Below are 9,616 nucleotides of genomic sequence, written 5' to 3'. Positions count from 1 at the left end.
ATTCACTACCTTGGTATTTGAAATCTACATAGCCTAAGCAGAAAAAACACTAAACAACATCTGATTCCTAGTCCCATCAGTAGAAATGAATGAAGAAACCATTTCAGCAACAATAGTGTACGTTCAATTCTCATCATCTCATCTCATGTCATAATCCGGGTCTGAGAAGGTAATATAAGCATAATTTTATTCTGTAATAATTCAATTAAATTGTTTTCAAGGTTTTCATTTTCATCTTCTTTGCACTCGAAATACCATGCCTGTGTACGTATCAGTTTTGAGTATTTTGTACAAATCAATTCCATTTCCTCACATACCAAAGATTTGATCATCCATGCAATACAATTGATTTGTTGGGTCAAATAGAAGATGACACTTTATTTTTATTGAGATCAGTTGATTCCTTTTCTTCACTTATCTTGATGTCCTATTTTTACCCATTGGACAAATAATAATAATTATACTCAAAAAATTTTAGGTGTTTATTTTAGCATTAATATTAGATCTGAAAAATTATATACTGATCAAAGAAGATCTGAAATTTTTTATTGAATTTGCTTGCAAAATTTGTTCTTTTTTATAAAAATCGTTTCAGGATTTATTTTTAATACTAGTTTTACCAATAAAATAAAATTATTATTTCAGGAGTTTTTTTGTTGAAAGATGAGATTTGTGATTTTATGATAAAGATCATAAAAAAATGTTGATAACGATAGTTTTGTGTTTAAAAAGAATTGGATTTATGTCATCTCTTCCAGCAACTCTACAACTCTTAAGAAAATTGAGTGGATTTACATTAAGAGAGAGAGAGAGAGAGAGAGAGAGAGAGAGTTTACTATGAAATTAAATATTTAATTAATTAAAGACTTTTGGTCAAAAAAATTGACTAAATACCTTTTATGATTTTTTTTTATTAAGAAATACCTTTTATGATAGGTTGTAAAGTTGACTATTTCTTTTAAACAAACTAATTTTTTTTTTCTTAATAGGAGAGGATTAAACACAAATTGTTTAGCGTGTGTGGTCTGGATCGGTATTCACAATGAGCAATACTATATCTCTAGAAAAATAACATCAAGAATTCTTCAAGAATAAAGAACAGTCAATCATAATACACTATTTGCCACAATTCAAGGAGGTGTGGCTGAAAAATAGGAAGTGAACAAATAAATCAAGCAATTAAAACTTGCCAACTGTATCTTGAAAAATTCTTGATGCTATTTTTCTAGATAAATAGCATTTTCCTATTGTGAATGGAAAATGTTATTTATCTAGAAAAATAGCATCAAGAATTTTTCAAGATACAATTGCTAATTATCAATTGTTTTTCACCAATAAGCAGCTAATTATCATTCTCTATCTCTATTAATTATTTTTGTACAAGTATTTGCTTTTTAAATGACTCCATAATTCATATATATCGGGTGTCTTTGTTTAAGTATGCTATTTTGAATTATAATGTTACAGATACGAAGTTCTCACCATCGCTTTAGCAATAGCGGATCTTCGTTGTAAAGTTTGTGAAGCACTCAAGGTGAGTTATCGTCATCCTACTTTTTTTTCCCATCCACAAAAATTGTTCTTTAGAATGCAAGTAACTTTTTATTGTGCATATCCAAATGTAGATATCTTTATCGAGTTTGAAGCACTGATGGCATAATAATATAATTGAAGCACTAATGGCAAAATTAAATAAGAGAAGGTAATTGATAGATATGCTCTTGGATGAATTTAATTCCATTAATTACGATTGAACTCTGCCCTAACTGTTTCTACAATTGCCTTCTTTCAAAGGTAATTAATCATCTGCTTTTAAAGTTGGTGAATCTTTTCTCTTCAATCAAATTCAAGTGCCTTATCTTTAAATGTGTTATTGAATTGTGTAGTGGTGAAAAGATGTCCAATGTCAAATGGTCTGAATATGTTGAAGTGAAAGGGAGAGTTAAATTACATGATTTCGAAAAATACATTCAAGAAGTTCCTCGCTCATGCAAGAAACGGTTGATGGTAAGAAAAATAGGTGCATGTTCCCACCCCTATTAACAAAGGAGATAGTGGAATTTTAGGTGCAATTTGTAATATCCTATTTAACTTCATATTTATCTAAAAATATAAAAAATAGGTGTCAAACTATTTTTGTTTTTAGAAAAGTACTCCATAATAAGTTTCCATCATTATAGGAATGGCATGCTATTGAAGTCCTGATTATTGGACCCTGATATAAAAAATAAAATAAAATAAACTAGTTTCACCAGCATGAGTTTATCAACTACGGTTAGATTTTAATAATGCCTAGTAATTTATTGGTCACTAGAATATATATGTAAATTTACGATGATAGAATTTCATGCTTTTGTTTCTTTAATATGTTATGTGTGGAAGGATTATCTTTACTTTTCTGCTTAGTTATAAAAAATCTTTGTAATTTACAGCATAAATTTTACTTTATTGAATCTGTGAGATTAGAACCAATTTGAATTACCATAGAGGATGAAATTGATTCTAGGTAGTCTCCCTGTATTGGAAAGAAGGATCTTCAAGACTTGGATTGGAAGGCATAGAAAAGGTGAATATCGATGATCTCAAGTTTAGAATAATTCGATAACTATTTTATTTATTTGGATCTTTAAATTTTAGGGTTGTATCATCCTAGTCCTCCATATAATCGATATATAAAAATGGTATTTAAAATTGCAAAATGTTAATTAAGTTTGTTCCTATGTCTAGATTTTCTATCAAATATATCCTTGAAATTATTCATTTAGTTTCAAATTTATCTATGAAATGACCCAACTTAATGTTACTCTTGTCCTGATAGAAAGTTAGAGAGAGAGAGGCTCTGCCTTCTCTCTAGGTTTTCCCTTAGCTTATGTTCCGCCCCTCCATATCACTGGAGACCTCCCCCCTCCGCAATGGAGGTTTTCCCCTCTGCAATAGAGGCTTCCCCCTCTACTCAGAAGGTTCACTTCGTTACTTGCTGCAACCTTACTCCCACCACCATCCAGATTTCGATTTGGCTACCACATCACCACCATCACTCCTCTTGCTATAGCCAACCCATATCCACCAGATCCCTTCGTCAACAACATCAATGGGAGGCTCTCTCTGTTGCTCTCGGTACCCACTAAGAAATTCAGATCTGTATCTGAACCATTACTCTAAGGTACCGATCCAGAATGCCACCCTCTCTGTCTCGACCGATTGTCCTCCACCGGAGTCGCCACCTCATGTTAAATAGATCTCTTGCTTTGGTACCATGGATCTGCTACCATCATCTACTCAAAAGCTGATTTTGGTTCCCCACCCATCGTCGATGCTCATCCTTGTACGGCCTCCCTGGGAACCGCCAAACAAAAGTGGTAAGCTTTATGGTTTTGTTCTACTGGTTAGGACTCTCTCTGTTTTTGTGCAAGTTTTTTTGGTGTATTAAGGGCTTCCAAGCTGTCAAAGTTAAAATAGCACACTACATGTTTGTTGGAATGCCACTACAAAGATGGGTCATTTGGAAAACTAAGATTTGGCAAGGTCCTTATGGTGTTGTAATCAACTTCTGCAACCTCTTCATGTTTTGGTTGTCTTTTAATTTGTTGATCAAAGTTGATATTATTGAGACCACTTATAGTCGAAACGTGCTTGCAGCAGTAGTCAATTTAATCAGTAACTGGATAGATAAAAAGACTGTGGATTCTCTTCTCTTCGTTGTCATGGATCGTGGAAGGAAGATATCTCAATGCAGAAAGTAAGGTTTTAGATGTTGGTTTAGTGGCAAAATGTTAGCCTTTAGTCAATCTATGGTTTTCGTTGATCATGTGTTTGTGGGATTTAATGGTAGAAACTTTCTTTTAAGCATATGGAGCCTATCTAAAAGCTGCTTTTTCATCTTCATTATAATATGTTTGGAATTATCCTTTATTGAATGAATTTTCATTTACCGTAAAAAAAATGTTACTTTTGTCCTAGAAACTGAATGCATGCAATTTGACATGTGTTTCGATAGAGGTAGCTTGTCTATAAACTTGAGATACAAATGATCCATTAATCTCTCGTCGGATCAGGTATCTGTCTATTACTCCTTTAATTGTTTTTTTAATTGCATCTGACTTATTCGCAAGCGTTGAGAAAAAGTCAAAACAATTAAGGTTTGTTTTTATTTTCTAGGTTCTTTTGTGCAAAAGATTCCAAGTTAATGTCCTTGGAATTCTTATGAACCATAAAACAGATATGGTACTGTTTACGACAAATTCTGTTTGGAAGATGATCTTGAGTTTGATTATCTTCTGCTCCCATCTATTGATATAGAGGAAACACCATATGTTGATTGGATAACTACTAATTCCATACATCCATCTATAGTTAAGTGTCTGCATCATGAAGCAAATATATGGACTGAAAAGGGTTTAGTTTGCCCTTGCATATTGTGAAGTGCTTTGATTTGTACTCCTCATATTGGCCGTACCTACATCACCCTAAGTATAATGAAATTGGATAGAAATATCTCTGGAAGTAGGGGAATGGTGAAGTTACCACATACAAGAAGTACTTTGGACAAAAGTAAGTAATTTTTTGTGGTAAATGTTAAGTTAATCTATCAACTCTGTTGCCTTATATATTATCCGGTTAATTTATCTATTTAAGGGCTGATAAGTGCTCAAAAGTAATATATTTCATGTGTTAAAAGAGGCATTTTTAGTGACTTGTTATGCAAGTTATCTACGGAAAAGCAACCAATTGTTGTAATTATACCATTTATGCTTTATATGCCTAATTCTACCCAATTTATGCAGGAAATGACAAGCAAGGACCAAAACTCAAGTTGTGTGAACCAAGCAAATCTCGCTTACGCGAGGTCATCTCGCTTAAGCGAGATTCCTCCAGGGAGAAGCTCAACCTTCGCTTGCATCTCGCTTCCAGGGTCGCTTGTGGATTTTGGCATCTCGCTTACGCGAGATCATCTCGCTTACGCGAGATTTCTCCAGGGAACAATTGTAAATCTCGCTCCCATCTCGCTTCCAAGTCGCTTAAGCAGGATTCCAAGGCGGTTTAAGTTTCAAGCAACCTCGCTTACGCGAGGTCTAACTCGCTTGAGCGAGATGCAACTTCATCAAGGAGCAGGGCTACGTGGCAGGATCTCATTGGCCATGGTTGGATATTTATGATTCTCGCTTGAGCGAGATGTATCTCGCTTAAGCGAGATTACACGTTTTCAGCCCATTTAAATACAAGTTTTCCCTCTCTCTAGGACTATTCACTATTCCATTGAAACATTTTATACATTTCTAGAGAGAGGTTAGAGCTATTTCATAGAGAGAAACACAAAGCAAGTGATTAAAGAGTAGATTCAACCCTAGATTCATTGAGACATCAAGGATCTTGGCATGGAATCTTCATCTTTCCTTCATTCCTTGCATTAGTTTACATGTCTATATGTAACTAACCTTCTTTGTAGTATTGAGGTAACTATCAAGCTATTATGTAATCTTTTGATCTTTTAATATATAAGGTTCTAGCTTAATGATTCAATATTGTTGTTATTCTTGCTTTAATGCTTTCAAAGAGATTCAAGATGATTTGGACACAAACCCTTGAATCTAGACCTAGAATAACAATCTATCTTATGTTATATCATTCTTGACAAGTTTGTAAACCTTTGATAATTACTTTTAATCAAGCTTTTAATGCTTTCGGATACTTAATCAGGCTGGACACGGTCGATTAAGTTATCCGATCGACTTTGTTATCGTTTAAGGAATTTGGACACGAATGTTTAAACGATAACCTAGAAATAACGATGTCGCTTTGGACACGAAGGATATTGTAGAAATGATTGTAATAATATTGGTTATAAAGCTAGAGTCTGTTAATCGATCGAGAGATTGCTGCTGTTATGCTTGCTCGTTATCTTATACCGCAAGCGAAATAGTTCGATCCCCTCTCGTTTTTACTTTAGTGTCAAATATGGATATAGTGTTACAAACAAACAAATTATATCCAAACCCTTAATGTGAACGATTGTGTAAATGCTTATGATTAAACGTAACTCCCTGTGGAAACGATCCTATATATACTCACGTGTACATAGTTATATGACGTGTAGGAAAAATCTTACATCAAAATGGCGCCGTTGCCGGGGAGTAACGGAAATTTTTATCATAAGTATTGAAACAATTTTGTCATGTTAAGTCAATTTTGCACAAAATTCTTTCATGCATATACTTATACACTTATGTCATTCATTATTTTTTATGCTAACCACCTGGTATAGTCTTGGTGAACTTTGTTTATGCGAGGTACCGTTGATAAGGAAGACCTACAATTTGATCCTGAAATTGAGAAAACTGCTAGGTTACTTAGAAAGCAAGCAAAGGAAGCTAGGAGATTAGCCAGGCTGGCTCAGCCGGAATCTTTACTTTTTATTCCTTCTCCGTCAGGTTCGGTGCATACTATATCACTAGGTGATTCTTCATCACATTCTTCTGCACATTCATCTCCGAGGAGTGATCCAGAAGTAGTCATGGCTAATGAAGATGAGAATGCTCTACCTATGTGGGTTAGTCCGAGGAGGCTAGCTAATCTTGGCAACCGTAATGCCAAATCTTTTGAGCTGAAGTCTGGGTTGATAAACTTGATAACTCATAACCAGTTTACCGGTATGGATCATGAGGATCCATATAGACATCTTACCAACTTCTATGTTACCGCCGGTACACTTGGTATGAAGGAAGATGAGGAAGAGGGTGTGTTTGTGCAATTGTTTCCTCATTCTTTGATCGGGAAGGCTAAGGAGTGGTATCTTGATCAACCAACTTCGTTGATGGAAAATTGGGGTGAGCTAGAGAAAGCATTTCAAGAAAGGTTCTTTCCGGAGGATAGGCATCTTGAGGCTAAAACTTCAATTACAACTTTTGCTCAAGGCCAAAGTGAGACTCTTTGTGAAGCTTGGGAGCGCTATAAATCATTGCTAAGGAATTGTCCAAAGCATGGTTTTGATAGCCAAATGCAGCTATATCTTTTTCGTCAAGGGCTTCAAGACATGTCCAAGACGATGTTAGATGCAAGTGCTGGAGGTTCTATTGCTTTGAAAAACCCAGCTGAAGCTGTCAGAATCATTAACCAAATGGCGCTCAACACAAGAAAATCTTCTCACAATCGGAATCCTAATCAAAGGAAAGCCGGTATTCTTGAGCTTGAAGCAAATGATGCGGTCTTAGCTCAAAATAAGCTTCTCACTCAACAATTAGAAGCTATGCAAAAGGAGATGAAAGCTATGCCTAAACAAATTCTTGAATCTCTCAAGCAAGAAGGAGGAACCGCTCAAGTCTATACTTGTGGACTTTGTACGGGGGATCATCCCACCGGCTATTGTCCCGAGCCCGGTTCTTTTGAAGGGGAAGAGGTCAACTATGTGGGAAACCAACAAAGGCCTAACCAACCACAACAAGCCGGAACCTCACAACAAAATCCGGGTACTTCCAACTTCCAAGGAAGGTATCCGGCCAACCAAAACCAACAAAGACCTTGGAGAACACCGTACAATAATAACTATCAATATCCACCATCAAACTACTACCAACAACCTTACCAACAACCATTCAATAATCAATACCAAAATCCACCACCAAATAACCCCCAACAACCGAATAATTCCCAAAGCACCGAGGAGGTCTTGAAACAATTCATGCAAGTGTCCATGGCTAACCAGAAAAACACCGACGCGTCCATCAAAGGCCTTGAAACGCAAGTTGGTCAGTTAGCTCAACAAATGGCTCAAGGTCCTCCGCAAGGTGGAGCTTTCACCGCTAACACTCAACCAAATCCTAAGGAGCACAACAAGGCATAGCAGTCAAAAGCTATAGCTACAAGGAGTGGGAGAGTAGTAGGTATAGGGGTAGGTGATGATATTGTTGTTGAGGAAAAGGATGATGAAGTTGTCAATAAGGAGGACAAAGAGGAGTTCGAGGAGGATAGTGTAGAGATAGAGGAGGAAGTGTATATAAAGAATAAAGAAGCATTAGTTGAAAAAGAAAAAAATCAAAAAAGAGATCTAGAGTTACAAGAGGAGATGGAGAGGAAGAATAAAGATGTGGGGAGAGATAAAGGGAAGAAACAAGTAGTTGAGAAGCAAGTGGTGGCTCAACGCTTACCATATCCACATGCTCCATCGAAGAAAGACAAAGAGCGGCAATACGCAAGGTTTCTTGAACTCTTCAAGAAGTTGCAAATTGATATACCATTCTCAGAAGCCTTGGAGCAAATGCCGGTCTATGCAAAGTTCATGAAAGATATCCTTTCCAAGAAAAGAAGAATCAACGATGAAGAGACGATCCAAATCGATGCCAATTGTAGTGCTATTATTCAAAGAACAATGCCAAAGAAAGAGCAAGATCCGGGAAGAGTCACTCTACCGGTAGCTATTGGCACAACACATGTAGGTAAAGCACTACTTGATCTTGGATCAAGCATCAATCTCATGCCTTTGTCCGTTGCCAAAAGAGTTGGTGACCTTTGTATAAAGCGGACTAGGATGATGTTGCAATTGGCCGACAAATCCTTTGCAAAACCACTAGGTATGGCCGAAGATGTTCTTGTAAAAGTGGACAAATTTATTTTTTCGGCTGATTTTGTGGTTATGGATGTCGAAGAAGATGAGGATGTGCCTATCTTAATGGGAAGGAATTTCATGCAAACGGCTCGGATGATGATTGATCTTGATGATAATATCATGAAGGTCAAGGTAAATGATGAAGAGGTTACCTTCAACATCCGAGAAGCTTTGAAGTACTCGAAAGACAAGGGTGCATGTTTCAAAATGGATGCAACCGAAGAAGTCATCTTGACTACTCGGAAGCAAATGCACAATAGAACACCCCTTGAGAGTGCTTTGGTGGACGCACTCAATGCTATTGATGAAGACGAAGCAAGTGCCATTGAAGAGTGTTTAAAGGAGCTAGATTCCTTGAAGGAGGTTCTTCCTAATCAAGCCATACTTGAAGATTTGAAAGAAGAATCCAAGGAAGAAGCCAAAGTTGATGACACCAAGGTAGAATTAAAAGTATTACCATCTAATTTGAAATATGTTTTTCTTGAGAAAGATGGTACAAAACCGGTGATCATTAGTAGCTCCTTGTCCATCGATGAAGAAACAAAGTTGGTAGAGGTTCTCAAGGCCAACAAGGAAGCAATAGGGTGGAAGCTATCCGACTTGAAAGGGATAAGTCCATCTTATTGTATGCACAAGATCATGATGGAAGAAAACTTTAAACCGGTAGCACAACCGCAACGCCGCTTGAATCCAAACATGAAAGAGGTGGTGCGAAAGGAAGTAGTGAAGTTGCTTGAAGCCGGCATGATCTATCCTATCTCGGATAGTGCTTGGGTAAGCCCGGTTCAAGTAGTTCCCAAGAAAGGAGGAATGACGGCGATCACTAATGATAAAGATGAGTTGATCCCAACTAGAACCGTCACCGGATGGAGGATGTGTATAGATTATAGAAGACTCAATCAAGCAACAAGGAAGGATCACTTTCCCTTGCCCTTCATGGATCAAATGCTTGAGAGACTCTCCGGTCAGTCCTTTTATTGCTTCCTAGATGGTTACTCCGGCTACAATCAAATCGCC

At 36.7% G+C, this 9,616-nt stretch overlaps 1 long non-coding RNA gene across 1 annotated transcript; it reads left to right on the top strand.

The window, feature by feature from the left end:
- On the top strand, positions 1 to 2,705 carry LOC146955998 (uncharacterized). Its single transcript, XR_015018507.1, has 5 exons — positions 1 to 169; positions 1,468 to 1,534; positions 1,626 to 1,794; positions 1,887 to 2,007; positions 2,507 to 2,705. It is a non-coding gene; the product is annotated as an uncharacterized LOC146955998 (long non-coding RNA).
- The last annotated feature ends 6,911 nt before the right edge of the window (positions 2,706 to 9,616 follow it).

The sequence above is a fragment of the Medicago sativa genome, chromosome 1 (assembly GCF_051527215.1).
Source record: "Medicago sativa cultivar Bolivia chromosome 1, Bolivia_mono, whole genome shotgun sequence".
Classification (NCBI taxonomy): Eukaryota; Viridiplantae; Streptophyta; class Magnoliopsida; order Fabales; family Fabaceae; genus Medicago; species Medicago sativa.
This window is presented reverse-complemented; position numbering and strand designations above follow the sequence as displayed.